The 16838-nt window shown below is 41.1% G+C and overlaps 1 pseudogene; it reads right to left on the bottom strand.

Annotated features, from left to right (window-relative positions):
• Positions 1–12012: 12012 nt before the first annotated feature.
• LOC112853490 (olfactory receptor 2B8-like) lies at positions 12013–12951 on the bottom strand (annotated as a pseudogene).
• Between the last annotated feature and the right edge of the window lie 3887 nt (positions 12952–16838).

Here is a 16838-nt window from a genome sequence, read left to right as displayed (position 1 = left end):
CTAGGAATAGGAACGCAGACATGTAGAATCAGTGCCTGCAGGTAACGCAAAGGTTGACTCTACCAGCACTGGGGCATCCGTACATTTTTCTGAAGCAAAAGGACACTTTCGCAGGATGACTTCACAGACCCTCATGCGGTACCAAAGATCTGCACTTTGCCTCTCAGAGGTAGAAGGTGAAGGCAGTCCCAAACTCTCACTATGGTTTCCCGAATACAATGACCTGCCTGTGTGACTCTGAGACCCTTACGAGCAGGCAAGAGGGTGCCGTGACTCTGAGATATGGCTGGGCTGGCACACAGAACCAAGTCCCTTCTTCCGCTGATGTCTCCTGGGAAAGGATGCCCCACACTCTTAATGAGCCCTGTCACTGAGCTGCCCAGACATGGCAATCCTGAGGGACAATGACTGTGGGGGACAATGCCAGAGGAGACCAATCTGACTCTTTTTTTAGTTCACATATCTCACAGAGGACAAGTAACTCCCTAGACCTCCCAGCTACCTTAGCTCCCATCTGTGAATGACCTACATGTTTTAGAAGACTTCAGATGTTTTTCTCACCATTGTCCAAAATATTTACATATAAATATATAAGGAAGAATCCATTCAGTTACTTCATTTTAAATGTAAATATATGAATAAATTTTGTATTTAATTTCATTCATTGACAACTTGTATGGAATCACACAGCTAATAATTAGGCACATTTTAATCTTTAGCATGAATGTAAAGGAAAGCCACCAAATTCTATGAAACTTCTAATGCTGTTGTGGGGAAAAAAACTCAATTTCTCTACACCACTGTTCCATTTATATCTATAGGTTTTAATGATGTTCTCAAAGAATTTAAAAATTTATGTCTTTTTACTAAAATGGATGTGATTTCCTTAAATTCAGCTAGTCTTGCTGTTAAAATCAAATTGATTTTGAATTATCAGGAGAGTTATAAATAATTACTGAGAAAAATGGAAGGAAGTTGATGGGTACTTTATGGCTGTTTCTCAAAGATCTATAACTTCCAGTTTCCTTTGTCATGTGTTGCCTAAAGAGATAAACCACCTCCTGCTAAAAACATTCTTACATTTAAGGGCGCCTGGGGGGTCAGTCGCTTAAGCTTCCGGCTTTGCCTCAGGTCATGATCTCCTGGTTCCTGTGGGTTCGTGCCCCTTGTCAGGCTCTGTGCTGACAGCTCAGAGCCTGGAGCCTGCTTCGGATTCTGTGTCTCCCTCTCTCTCTCTGCCTCTCCCTGCTCATGCTCTGTCTCTCTCTTGCTCTCTCAAAAATAAATAAACACACAAACAAAAATTTTAAAAAGGCATTCTTACATTTGAATTTTCTACGTTATTCCCATACCAGCTAGACCCCATCCTGAGGGTTATGGGGAAAACTGGCAAAGACAATACCCCCCGGTGTCACACCTGCTATTATGCTTTTCATCCCAGGCCTCACTCACTGCTGCCAGTCATACATGCTCAAATCACTGTGATAACAGTGTGGCATTATCGAGTGATGCTGACCCACACTGACATTCCTAGATGCGATATGACCTAGGGGAATGCTCGGTCACCTGTCCGAAGACACGTATATAAGAACGGTCAGCAGCACCATTGTTTCTATCAAGCAGAACTTGCAACCATCCTAATGCCCCACAACCATACTGGGTGAACTGTGGTGTGTTCATACAAAAGTGTGTGCTCTACAACAATATGAATGAAACCACCGTTAAACATATTGAAATAACGCTGTTCACACAAAGGTGCTGAGCAAATGATGCAAGTTACAAAGAAATCCATCCCTCCGCATAAAAAAACAGGTAGAAAGAACGGCTGTTGATGGACTCACATATGGGTGATAAGACTGTAGTCACAGTAAAAAACTGTAATTAAATCTAAAAATGGTAACAAAGGGTTGCTTATAACAAGTCACCATAAACGCCAAGAGACAGTCTGCAGTTGGGGACAGGCCTGTCGAGGTTCCGTGCGAGGTTCTAATTTACAAGGGAGGCGACAGCATGAGCATTCCCTTGTTAATTATTCTTTAAACTGAACATATTTTACATAACAGTGTGGTGCCCAATTTATAACTATGACCATAAGACAGCAGGAAACAAGGAGGCTAATAAGAGTAAGATATATATGATCTCAGGTAGTTTTTATTTTTTTTTTATTTTTTTTTAATTTTTTTTTTCAACGTTTATTTATTTTTGGGACAGAGAGAGACAGAGCATGAACGGGGGAGGGGCAGAGAGAGAGGGAGACACAGAATCGGAAACAGGCTCCAGGATCTGAGCCATCAGCCCAGAGCCTGACGCGGGGCTCGAACTCCCGGACTGCGAGATCGTGACCTGGCTGAAGTCGGACGCTTAACCGACTGCGCCACCCAGGCGCCCCATCTCAGGTAGTTTTTAAATGGATGAAATGAGAATGATAAAATCACATTTAGAAAGGCTAAGCTTAGGCAAAAAAGAAACATTATAAGGAATTTCTAAGCAATCAGAAATGTGCACCAAAAGAATGCTAATTGAACTATGATTTTACAGAAAAACAACGTGATAGAGAAAGGAAGGAGCAGGAAGCTTCTCCAGCAGGGACCTGACACCATCCCCTCTGTGAAGCTAAAATCGTCGGCACAGGCCTTCATCAGAAACATGCAAATTGTCACCAGTTTAATAAATTCTCAAACGGGCCATTTCTAGTCTCTGAATTGTCCCGGCCATCTGACCCTCTTCCTCACCATCATCCTCCATCTGAGGGAAGTAGCGGGAACAGTCCAACCTTCCTAAGGGAGACACGACCGTCCTGCACTGCTACCCTGCGTTTGATTGCCGTGGTCACCACTGGATACATGGGTAAAGAGCTTAAGTGGGGACAGTGAAGAGGGAAAGTCTCAAAAAGAGGGAAAGAGACAGAAGACAAATACAGACAGACAAATATCAGAAGCTGAAATAGACAGGAAACACATACAGAGATTCGCATTAAACACAGAACAGAAACCTCACTAAAAGTGAAAACAGAAGGAAAATGGCAGGGAAAACAACACATTGATGGGCAAGACAGTCTCAAAGTTCAAAAAGCTCAGAAAAGGTTGAAGTAATCACAAGTGTGGTAACAAAGGGCCAGACTGCAAAGCAGTCATTTGGTGCCATGGTTCCACACTGAGAAGGAGTTCGTTCCTGAAGGGACTGTCACCCCCAAAGACGTCTCACACAACAGGTGGGACGTGTGCACCCACATGTCCACCCAGAGTCAGCGGTAACGACACCTGCTGGCTCCCTGTTTGGCACACACACAGCCCCGCACCCTCTCTTGCAGAAGGAGAGACTCTGGAGGCCCTGGGGAAGCAGTGCTCCCAGGCTGGCTCTGCACACTCCATTGCTCCCATGGGGTTCTGGGGGGCAGATCCTCCCAAACCAGTTCATCTTCACGGGAATCTCCTGGAATCTAAACCAACTGGGTCCATGACACTAACAAGGAAGGAACTGTGAGCACTAGAGGCCCAGACATGTGGAAAGAAGCCATAGGTCACTTGCTACGTTGCTGTCATCCAGCACATCCCCTCCACACCCAAAACACACAGTCACGTCCACGCGCACATCATGTGCATTGAGAAGATTCCAGCGTTTGGTTCACTATGTCTTAGAATATTTAACCAATGAACAAATTGCTGTTCAGGCTACTAAATATACAAGAAAAATTAAAACAGTATGAACCAATTTCTATCTTCGCATATTAGAATTATTTTAACGTTGGCCATTTGGGGACCAATGCTACAATTATTGTGTAATTAAACTCTGAACAAAATTAATAACTTCAAATGGATAATTATAAATATAATGCTTGTGATCACAGTTAGGAAATCTTAGTTCAGTAAGCTGACTAAATCATTAAGAACAGTTGATCACGGCCTTTTGGTAACCTGCAGTCTTCACCTGGTAGGAGGGGTGGGCTTATTAAAAGCAATTTTCAAAAATACTCCATAGTGCCATGGAAAGAGCATATTTGGAAGTCTGTATGTGTAGGTTCACATCGTGGCCCCACCATTTAAAATTCTGTCATTTCAACTAAGAACTTAAACTCTCAGTTCCAGAGTGTGCTGGGCTGTAAAGTAAGGATAATATCTCTCGGTGCTATGGGACATAAATAAGAGTATATGAAAAGGCATGAAAAATTATAAAGTGCTGTGTAAATACAAAGAACTACTACCAGTTCTGGATAAATTCACATCTAATCTCAGTCCATTTTCCCCATCACCATCCATCGAACCTTGCTATCAGCCACTCTTTGCTAAAATGGCCTTCATGCAGCTTTTATGGAACTATCAGCCTAATAGTCTCACATATCAGTGACCATTGCTTTCTCATTCTTCTACAGCCCAACGTCCTTTAACTTTAATTCTGTCTTTACCCATTTCCCCTTTAAAAGTAATCACACTTCAACTGAACCACCAGAGATCATTGTGCCACTGTATCAAGATCCTAGCCCTCTATCCAAGAACAATCTCATACTTCCCAGGGCCCATCCTGACATATCTACTTGGATGTTTTCAGTAATATGGTCCCCACTCAGGGTAGCTGTACACATTCCTTGGGGCTTCCATGAAAAGTACCAATACTGGGGACTTAAAACAAGACACTTATTCTCTCATGGCTCTCGAGGCCAGTCCAAAATCGGGTGTCATCTGGGACACCCTCTCGTTGAAGCTTCTAAAGGATGATGTGTTCTATGCCTTTCTTAGAGCTTCGGATGTTGCCAGAAATCCTTGACATCCTTGGTGTAGACTGAACATTGTTCCAGCTCGGCCTCTATGGCCACCTGGTCTTCTCCCTGTGCCTGTGTCTCTGTCTCTGTTTTCCCTTCTTATTCTCAGGAAATAGGCCATTCTGGATGAAAGCCACCTTATTCATGTATGGCCTCATCTGAATTTGATCACATCTGCAAAGACTCTATTTTCAAATAAAGTCACCTTCATATGCACCAGGTATTAGATTATGATCATATCTTGGCGGGGGGCGGGCACAATTCAACACACACAGGAGTTTTTTCTCTTGATTCTCCACTCCTAGAAAGGGACCAACTGACCTCTCAGTCACCACCTCTGGCATCCTTGATCATACCGTGGATCCCTGATAATTCCCCTAGAGTCACTTATCATGTGCTGTCCTGTCTTATGCTGCCATCAAGATCCATGAGCTGATCCAGATTTAAAGGCAGAATTCGTGATGTACTAAATTGTGTACTTGAAAATTGCCAAGAGAATAGATGTTAAAAGTTAAATACATGGCGGTTAAAGAACATCCTACAAAAGAATGAATGGGTCAGCCAGGAAATTAAGGAAGAAATTTAAACATTCATGGAAGCAAATGAAAATGAAATCACGACAGTCCAAATCCTTTGGGATGCAGCAAAGGCAGTCCTAAGGAGAAATACATTGCAATCCAGGCTTATTTCAAGAAGCAAGAAAGCTCCCAAAAGCAGAACCGAATATCACACTGAAAGGAGCTAGAAAAACATTAGCAAATAAAGTCCAAAGCCAGCAGGAGAAAAGAAATTATAAATATTAGAGCAGACATAAACAATATAGAATTTTAAAAAATGGTAGAAGAAATCAAGGAATCTAAGAGCTGGTCTGGTTTTTTTCTTTTCTTTTCTTTTCTTTTTTTTTTTGGAAGAATAGACAAAATTGAGAAACTTTTAGCCAAATATCTCAAAAAGAAAAGAGAGAGGACCCCAATTGATAAAATCATGAATGAAAAAGGAGAGATCACAATCAACCCCATAGAATACAAACAATTATTAGAGAATACTATGAAAAAATTTTGGCCAGCAAACAGGACAATCTGAAAGAAATCGACAAATTTCTAGACATTTACACATGCCAAAATTCAAACAGGGAGAAATAAAAAATTTGAACAGACCCATAATCCATGAAGAAATTGAATCATTTATCAAAAATCTCCCAACAAATAAGAGTCCTGGGCCAGATGGCGTTCCTGGGGAATTCTACCAGACATTTAAAGCAGAGTTCATACCCATCCTTCTCAAGCTGTTCCAAAAAATAGAACTGGAAGAAAAGCTCCCAGACTCATTGGATGAGGCCACAATGACCTTGATTCCCAAAGCAGACAGACACGCCACTAAAAAGAAGAATTACAGGCCAATCTCCCTGGTGAACGTGGATGCAAAAATTCTCAAGAAGATACTAGGCAGTTGAATTCAACAGTACATTAAAAGAATTATTCACCATAATCAAGTGGGATTTATTCCTGGGCTGCAGGGCTGGGTCAATATTCATGAATCAATCAACGTGATACTTCACATTGATAGAAGAAAGGATAAGAACCAGGTGATCCTGTCAACAGATGCAGAAAAGTCATCTGACAAAATAGAATATCTTTTCTAAAGAAAAAGCCTCAAGAAAGTCGAGATAGAAGGAACATACCTTAGTATCATAAAGCCATATATGATAGGCCCACAGTTCATATCATCTTCAATGGGGAAAAACTAACAGCTTTCCCCGCTATGATCAGGAACACGACAGGGATATCCACTCTCACCACTGTTGTTTAACATAGTGTTGGAAGTCTGAGCCTCAGCCATCAGACAACAAAATGAAATAAAAGGAAAACAAATTGACAAAGAAGGAATCAAACTTTTACTTTTCACAGATGACATGATGGTCTACATGGAAAACTTGAAATCTCCATGAAAAAACTGCAAGAACTGATCCATGAATTTATGAAGTCACAGGATGTGAAAACAATGTGCAGAAATTGGTTCCATTGCTATATTCCAATAATGAAGCAACAGAAAGAGATATCAAGGAATCGATCCCGTTTACAAATGCACCAAAACCCACAAAATACCTAGGAACAAACCTAACCAAAGAGGTAAAAGATATGTATGCAAAAAATTAGCGAAAGCTTATGAAAGCCATTGAAGAAGACACAGAGAAATGGAAAAACATTGAATGCACATGAACTGGAAGAAGAGCTAATATTAACATGTCTATAATGTCCAAAGCAACCAATATAGGCAATGCAATCCCCATCAAAGCAGCACCAGCATTCTTCGTAGAGCTAGAACAATCCTAAAATTTGTATGGAACCATAAAGACACCAAATAGCCAAAGTAATGTTGAAAAAGAAAACCAAAGCAGGAGGCATCACAATCCGGGACCTAGTCTTTGTTACAGAGCTCTAATCATCAAGACAGTATGGTATTGGCATAAAACAGACACATGCTCCAGTGGAATACAATACGTAACCCAGAAATGGACTCACAGATATACAGCCAAAATTTTTCAACAAGCAGGAAAGACTATCCAATGGGAAAAAGACAGTCTCTTTAGTAAATGGCGCTGGAAGAACTGGACAGCCAAGCAGAAAAAATGACATTGGGCCACTGTCTTAGACCATACACAAACATGAATTCAAAATGAATGAAAGGCCTAAATGTGAGACAGGAAACCATCAAAACCCCAGAGGAGAAAGCAGGCAGCAACTTCTTCGACCTTGGCCACAGCAACTTCTTACTTGACATGTCTCCAAAGGCAAGGAATATAAAAGCAAAAGAGAACTAGTGGGACTCATCAAGATAAAAAGTTTCAGCACAGCAAAGGAGACAATTAACAAAACTAAAAGGAAACCGATGAAATGGTAGAAGATATTTGCAAATGACATATCAGATAAAGGGTTGTATCCATAATCTATGAAGAAGAACTTGCCAAACTCAACACCAGAAAAACAAAGAGTCCAGTGAGGAAATGGAAAGGAGATATGAATAGACACTTTTCCGAAGAAGACATCCAGATGGCCAACAGACATGTGAAGAGATGTTCCCCATCAGGGAGCAAATCAAATACAAATCAAAACCACGGTGAGATAAACCACACCGGTCAGAATGGCTAAAATGAACAACTCAGGAACCAACAGCTGTTGGCGAGGATGTGGAGAAAGGGAAACTTCTTGAACCATTGTTAGGAATTCATACAGTTCAGCCACTCTGGAAAACAGCATGGAGGTTCCTCAAAAAATTAAAAATAGGTTTACCCTACAACCCAGCAATAAAGCTACTAGGAATTTACCCAAAGGATACAGGAGGGCTGATTTGTAGGGGCACATATACTCTGATGTTTAGAGCAGTGCTATTAACAAGAGCCAAATTATGGAAAGGGCCTGAGTATCCATCAACTGATGAATGGATAAAGAAGATGTGATAGAGGTACACAATGGAAGACATCCCAGCAAGAAAAACAGAATGGAATCTTTTCATTTGCAACAACGTGGATGGAACTGGAAGGTAGCATGCTAAGGAAAACAAGCCAGTCAGAGAAAGACAGATGTCACATCATTTCGTGCCTATGTGGAATTTGAGAAACTTAACACAAGACCACAGGGAAGGGAAGGAAAACTAAGTTATAAACAGAGAGGGAGGCAAACCATAAAAGACTCTTAAATACAGAGAGCAAATTGAGGTTGAGGGAGGTGGGAGGTTGAGGGGGTGGGGAAAATGGGTGATGAGCATTGAGGAGGGCACTTGGGATGACCACTGGGTTTTGTATGAAAGGGATGAATTACAGGAATCTATTCCTGAAGCCAAGATTATACTGTATGTTAGCTAACTTGACAATAAACTTTTAAAAATCTAATACATGTTATGTGAAAATTGTATGTCATTTAAAAAATGAATCCGAAGAATACCCAAAATATGTTAGCCAATAATATGAAATGGCTTTGGTAAATGGAAGTTAAGAAGAGACAATTGTTTCATTCCTAGTCAATTTGGCGGGGAAAGATTGACTACCTGCTCATCTCACACCTCCAGAGTCTTCCGTCCTCTTTGGCTGCCTCTGGGGAGCCAAACTCTGAATACTGGGACTGAGACAAATAGTTACATGGGGCAGGCCCCTCCTGGGGCTCTAAAAATACACACATCCTCGGTCCCTAGAGCACATACTTTGACTTTGGTGCTTATAAAAATATCCCTCAGATATAACATGAGCCCTTTTATTCATGGGCAGATTCCAAAGAATTCATAAATTCCAACTTCTGTTTACCTCCGGGCTCCATTGTCCACTCTAAACTACACCTCTTCGCTTGTGCCAAAACACTCTGCAATGAGTGGACAATCTTTCTGGGTAAACCCTGGGCATGACAGAACTTATGCTAACAGTAATGATGGAGAGAAGCATTATTACCTTGAACAGAGCCTGAACAAAGTCGTCCCTTGTGACTTCCCTTCCCTTCAATTGTGACTTCCCTTGCCTTTCAGATTCACCATTTTCAAAGACTATCCTGTCCAAGGTTGCCATACGGTAAATACACGAATCTGTCTTTATTCTAAGGGCTCTCTTCTACCTATTGTATCCCCTAACGCTTTCCTACAGATCCACAACCACACACCACTGGGCAGTGTCTGAGTGTCCTAGCTTTCACAGGGACAGCGGTCATGTACTTTGATCTGCAGGACCTTCACTTTCCCATCCATATGCCAATCTCTTCACTTCTTACAACTGTAGTGGTTCTTCAAAGACCATTGGCTGCTTCCAAAAGTTAGGTGGATATCTGTAATCTTTCTTATTCTTCCTTGAAAGGAGAGGCCACATTCTTACCTAAACATCCATTCAAATGTTCCTACAATGACATGACCTTGTCCCCTTTACTCCTGATTGCTTAGACCCAAAAAGGTGTGGCACGACCTGCAGAACTTGTGTCTATGGATGAGGCTGCTCTTCTTTAGACCAAGTTCTAGAAGGAAGTGAAATCTGAACTCCCAATTAGCCAATTACCACTTCACTGGAGAAGGAAAGACTGTAAGTATTTTCTCTTCCAGCTCAACCCAAGTGCTCAGGGGCAGGTCTTTCCAGCATGCAATCTGTGTTTGTCTTTTATCTGTAAGCATAACAAATGGGAGTCAGGAGAATAGCCTTTTTTGGCAATCAAGCCAGATAAGGGGAATCTGGTCTTTCTTATTGCCGAGGGTTTCTGCTATCTAGACAACAATAAGAATAAAAGAAATCCCAACATTCTCAATAAGAATCTTAGCAATTACCATGACCACAATGTACCTCATTTATGAACTTGGAACAGGATAGAAATAATACCTGCATCTTGGTCTCACTACTGCATGCAGGAATTTGTGTATAATAAAGAATTTTGAAATCTGCTCAGATAATCACATTAACTATTACTATGGGGTTGAATGCTGTGTGAAATCCTAATGCCCACTTCAAGTTAATGAGAATTTATGTGAAAATAGGGTTTTGCCAGGGGAGGGAGGGTGTGCCTAGGTGGCTCATTTCGTTGAGCAACCAGCTGTTCATTTCAGCTCAGGTCATGATCTCTCAGTTTGTGAGTTCAAGCCCTGCACTGGGCTCTGTGATGATGTTGCAGAGCCTGCTTGGTATTTTCTCTCTCCCCCTCTCACTCTGACCCTGCCTGGCTCACACAGACATGCAATCTTCTTCTTTCTTAAAAACAAAAGAAAGCAGCAGGAAGAGTAAAGGGGATGGAAATGTAGGAGGACTCTGGGCTCTTCTCCCTAAAACACAGTTGTATTAATGTCTGATTACTTGAAATAACCAGGAAATGGATCTCCATTTCAGCTTGCTTTGGTCATTTCTTTGGGTCTCAATTTCCAGATTGGGCCTCCCTGTGCAGGTAATAAAACTCTGGGTGTTTTCTCCAGTTACTCTGTCTCATATCAGTTTGATTCCAAAACAGGTGGAAAAGCCCTGGGGAAAAAGGAAATTTCTCCTCCCCAAAACCAGGTCCTGTTCTAAGGCCACCTCAGGAACACCTGCCCCTGATCCTCTGATCTCCAGTCATTCACCCTCCCCTTTCCACTTTGACACCCAGCCTCCCTTCCCAGGAAACCACAGGTCCATACATGGTGTTCCCAGTCTACACCATAAAGGCTCAAACATGCCACAACACCACTGTGGTGAAAGAGAGCTCTCACTCGTGTCACAAAACAAGCATCCAAAAAGCAGTCACCTGCAAAGGAGGGGTTGCCAGGGGTCTGTGACCTCTTCCTGCCTCCTCCGTGAGCCTGGTCAGAGCGGGACTCTGGCAAACAGTAGCTGCGAAACGTGCAGACTAGGAGGTACAGGAGGGTCTCACAGGGGTGACAGTCCTAAGGCCAGGACAGGGCTAGGAATTAGGGATGCATGAACTGAGAATCTCCCTTCCCTTCTCTGGGCTCACTGGTGCCACAGTGGATGGTCTGGGGGGAGGGATTAAACAGGTGATGGAGATTAAAGAGAGTACATGTGATGATGAAATGTGGAATCACTGTATTGTACACCAGAAAGTAATGTTAATACTGTAGTTAACTCTAATGGAATGACAATAAAAATTTAATTAAACACTAAAATCATAAAAATCAATTCTAACGAAAAAATTTTTTTGAAAAACAAAGAACTGTGTTTCAAGACGAAAACAGTATCACAAGGGCGACATTACACCACGGCTTGATAGCTGAATTGCTCTATCAGGATAGATGTTGGCATATTTTCTCTCACCTAAGTTTGATTTCCCACAGTTGTCCTCCTACTCTGGGAAAAAGCTGTGATCCAGTCAGGCCACAGACGTTGTAATAGAGCCATGATCTGACTGTGAGAAGAAGAAACAGCCTCCAGAAATTGCTAGAATTTTCTACAATATTGATATTTATTAGCGTGTTCTGGTCATTTTTATTCTTATATTGGTATGCTTTCATGGTGTGTGTGTCACTGTCCTTTGCAATTAGAAATGGGATAGTGTTCCCAAATGGGGGTGAACTAAGAAAATCCTCTGAAACTTTTTACAATATTAATATGATGCAGATGGTGTAGGTACACTACCTCAGCATCTCTGGAGGCTGCCATGCGTCCATGAACTTAGAGTTTGAATACTCACTTGCATAAAGAATGAATTAAGAAAGTTCCCTTGAGAGTTGTCAGGGGAAATGTTGAGGACACAGAAACCATAAAGACTCTGTATTCAATGCCTTTCATGAAAGGGTCTTCCCCTCAGTCATCTGGAGTCATAGCCCCTACACAACACCTTTCTCACTGCTCCCATCACATTCTTGTTCCGCAGGGTATATATGAAGGGGTTGACCATGGAGGTGACGATGGTGTAGAAGAGAGAAATGAACTTGCCCAGATCTTGGGAGTAGTTGTTGCTGGGCTGGAGGTAAGCATAGATGGCCGTGCCATAGAACAGGGAGACCACCGTGAGGTGGGACCCACATGTCCCAAACACTTTCCTCTGTCCAGTGGCTGACTTTATTCTTAACACTGCCCTGATGATTCGACCATAGGAGAACGTGATTAATGCCACAGGTATGAGGAGAATGATCACACCAACAAAGAAGAGCTCAGACTCATTCACAGTAGTGTCAACACAGGAAAGCTTCAGCAATGGGGGGACCTCACAAAAGAAGTGGACTACTTTATTTCTCCCACAAAGTGGTACAAGGAAGATGAGCACCGTCTGCAACAAGGCGTTGGCAAAACCAATGAATCACAATGCAGAAGCCATCAGGGCACAGAGACGGGGGTGCATGATCACTGTGTAGTGCAGGGGCCTGCAGATGGCTGCATAGCGGTCAAATGCCATCACCCCTAACAGAATGCATTCTGTGCAACCCAACCCTAGAGCGATGAACAGCTGAGCTACACAGGCACCAAAGGAGATAGACTTGTCTGGTCCCCTGAGATGAACCAGCAGCTGAGGAACAGTGCTGGTCGTGTAACACAGGTCCAGAAAGCTTAGGTTGGACAGGAAAAAGTACATGGGAGTCTGCAGGTGTGGGTCCAGGTGGGACAATGCAATGATGCTTGTGTTTCCCAGCAGGGTGAGCAGATAGAAGATGAGAAGAACCACAAAGAGGACTCGCTCCAGCTGAGGCTGGTCAGAGAAACCCAGCAGGATAAAGCCAGTGAAAGAACTTCCATTTTTCTGGTCCATTCCTTCTTACCACATGTTTCCTGTCAAGACCAAGTATTTAGCAATTTTTAAAAGAAATCTTCAAAAAGAAAACAACTTGGTAGGGGGTTGAAATGATCTTATGAAAAGACAAGGGCATGGAATTTATCAGCAATAACGTGAATAAATGCTGTACTCCCTGAAATTGACGTAGCTTATATCAATATAGTTCCACATTATCGCCAAAAGTTAATTATTAATATTTAATATGAGAAAAGTGAAATAATGGACATTTTGTTTGCATCAGTCAAAAGAATATAAGGTGTATCAGTCTGCACTTACTGAACTTGAAGTACTGTAAAAATGTGTGTACATTCCAGACTTAAAGTTCTATAAAATGTATAAGGAAAAGAGGAAGAGCTCAGAAAGAATCAGAAAGAGATGCAGAGAGAAGGAGAGATGTTAATACAAATATGTGTCTCCTGATTCTACACAACTGGATTTGCACACACCTCACATGTAATAAAATATAACAACAGGGGCACGTAAGTGGTTCAGTGGGTTAAGCATCCGACTCGATTTCACCTGGGGCCATGATCTCATGCAGCATGGAATTGATCCCTATGTCAGATTCTTTGATGACAGCAATGAGTCTGCTTGAGATTCCACCTCTCTCTGTCTCTCTGCACCTTCCCTGCTCCCCTCCTCTCTCTCTCCCTCTAAAATATAATAAACATTAAGATAAAATAAACATTAATAAACATTAAATAAAGAATAAAATAAACATTAAAATATATAAAATAAACATATATATGTATATCTACATACATATATATGTATGTATATATAACTTAATGTGTACAAGCATTCTGACATATGAAATTATTACCTAGGATGTACTTATATGAAGAATTCAATTACATTCAAAATCTCACCACTATTTCTGCATAAACATTTTGGCAGTATTGCCTCTCTAACTAATGTATTATATTTGGGAAAGACACAGTTTGGGGGGGATTTTTTTGGTATTTGTAAAACAATAAACAATCAGAGAGAACCCAAAAAACCACTGTTCAATTACAGTGATCAACTTTTCCTGAAAAATGCTCAAATGACCATACCAAGTTAACAGGAACTCGGAAAATTCATCGGCCATGCAGAGCCAGCTGGAATCTGAACTCTAAAATCCAGTGACCGACACTTTCCTCTTCCTTCTGCAGATTTCCATTGCACATATTACCAATTAGAGTTCTTAAAATTCCTGAAACAGTTAGGATTATTCCTCACTGACATCTTAATCAGAATAAACATTTTAGAAAGTTATCTGACCATTTAATTATGTACAACCTGACATGTATTACATCACTCCCTATGATAAAATAAAGAGATAAACACACAGAGATAAAGACAGTTACGTTCTCAAAGCAATGACGGGTCAAAGAGCTATAATGCAAAACTTAAAGTAGTATAAGGAAAGGCATAAAGAAACCAATATTTTGGTATTATACAATATCAGACATCTGTCCACATTACGTCAATGATCACCTTTCTGGGAGCTACCTTGCAGAGTTAGTGACACTGGACCAAACACATTGCCATGTACGAGGCTGGGTGATGACCATTTTCACCAATGCTTACTGTAACTGAAGAAGATGAATAGTTATACACTGACCAAAGAGGCATCAGAAACTGAGTCCTTCAGTTGTATCATATTCAAATGGCTGGGCATACCATGCATTTTTAATTCTTCTAAGACTTTAAAATCTGAATCAGGTTCAATGGGGAGGACCCATTGGTGTGTGAAAGAAACAGGTACAAAATGGGCATAAAATATTCATAATATTTGAAGAGAGGATATGGTATTTCAAGCTATTTTTACCTCCTATGATTTTGTATAAACTTATGATCTGTGGTCTCCCCCAAAAAAATCTATTCAGAAAAATTTTCTTAATAGAAATTGACAGTCTAAGTGTGCAAAACAGGACATGTCCTCTGACTAACACCTGCTCAGAAGAACAAATAAAAAAAACCCTGCTTCAGTCTCATGCACACACACACACACACACATATCAATACATTTACCTGAAATAAATTGCCCAGAAACATTTTAATGTGCCTGCTTAAGGAAGCACTACCAAAGTGAGGAAATACAAAAATAAAATGTAAACTCATCCCAAGAAAACACTGATATACTACTGCACCTTTAGAATAAAATCATGATATATGTTAACAATATTATGTCAATCAGGACAAAGAAGACAGTTGAGAAAAGATAAAATCCTGGTGAGATGAACTTGTACATATGATTTGCTGCTTTCCAGGATCATGTGTGTGTGTGTGTGTGTGTGTGTGTGTGTGTGTGTGTGTGTGTGTAAAAGAATACGTAATAGCTATCTATCTGACAGGGACAAAAATGATTATGATTTCCAGTTGAAAAATAAAATATCAGACAAAGGAGATGCTCACTGAAGAAGACACAAGAATGTCATCGTCCCTGAGTGGTACAATTGCTCCAAGTGTCGTGCTGGAGAGCACACAGGGAGGGAACTACAGCACTCATATCATAGTCTACCATCTTACTGCTATTGTTGTTCTCAATAAATTCAGGAAAACTATTATCCTTTAGTAACTCCAGACATGGGAAAGATCAGACTGGGAAGCGCTTTCTCCCATCGATACTCAGGAGTATGTTCTGGTCATCTGGGTCACTCTGTTCCTTCCTCCTCTCCTTTTCCATATCCACCCCTCTTTTTTTTTTTTTTTTATAAATTTTTTTTTTTCAACGTTTATTTATTTTTGGGACAGAGAGAGACAGAGCATGAACGGGGGAGGGGCAGAGAGAGAGGGAGACACAGAATCGGAAACAGGCTCCAGGCTCTGAGCCATCAGCCCAGAGCCCGACGCGGGGCTCGAACTCACGGACCGCGAGATCGTGACCTGGCTGAAGTCGGACGCTTAACCGACTGCGCCACCCAGGCGCCCCAATATCCACCCCTCTTAAAGCTTGTGCACCACACAGAGCAATCTTCCAAGAGAAGGGACATGTGTCCACTGAGTTTAATGGAAAATTGCATTTCATTTCCTTCTTACCACATTGAAAGACTGGTGAAATTAGACTAGGAACCATCATCTATGATTGGTGCCATCAAATGACTGATTGCAGTAAGAGGGATGGATTCATCTGGAAAACTACGTAATTGAAACTGGCTGGAAATATTGAACACGTCCTTCCTGGGCACAGGAGCAACGTATGGGTCCCTAGCAACTATCATGATATGACACGATACAGGAAAGTCCAGTGATAGATTACACTTATTATGACTTTGCATACAAGAGATAAATACTTGAAAAAAGCACAGAGTATATATGGGGAGAAAGAAATGTTATTAGTGAAAATAAAATTAAACAGAACTACAAAACAAAGACATCGCCATTCTATGTAATAATTCACATCAAAAAAGTGTATTATTCAAATGACATCTCAGAAGAACACAATGTTCCAATAGTTAACTGAACTGCCTCAAATGTGAGAGGTTAAATGCTTAGTACTGACACACATAAGGTGATAGAGTAGGAATTTCCAATTACCGTAATAGCTCAATGCTGACATAAAATTCTAAGTTTTAGTGGAAGAATACATATGTCCACAAGACTATATACTAGTCTATGCACACTACACATCTTAAAGGAAAAGATCTCAGGATAATGTCTCCATTTAAGACATTTCAAGTATAAAACATTCACTGATATATTTGACATGAACAAGCTGCCCTGTCTGGTTCCTGAATGAATCCTGAAAAAGCAGGGGCAAGGTTTCCACAGCGTTAGTGCTATGACTGAATCACTGTTGTTTTCTTGATGCTCTGTCTCATGGGTCTGAGCTGACCTCAGACATATGAGAACAGGCCCCTGATGATGAGGGAGGAGGA

The sequence above is a fragment of the Puma concolor genome, chromosome B2, assembly GCF_028749965.1.
Source record: "Puma concolor isolate L17-30 chromosome B2, mPumCon1.1.hap2, whole genome shotgun sequence".
NCBI lineage: Eukaryota > Metazoa > Chordata > Mammalia > Carnivora > Felidae > Puma > Puma concolor.
Note: the sequence above shows the minus strand (reverse complement) of the source record. Positions and strands in the feature narration are given on the sequence as shown.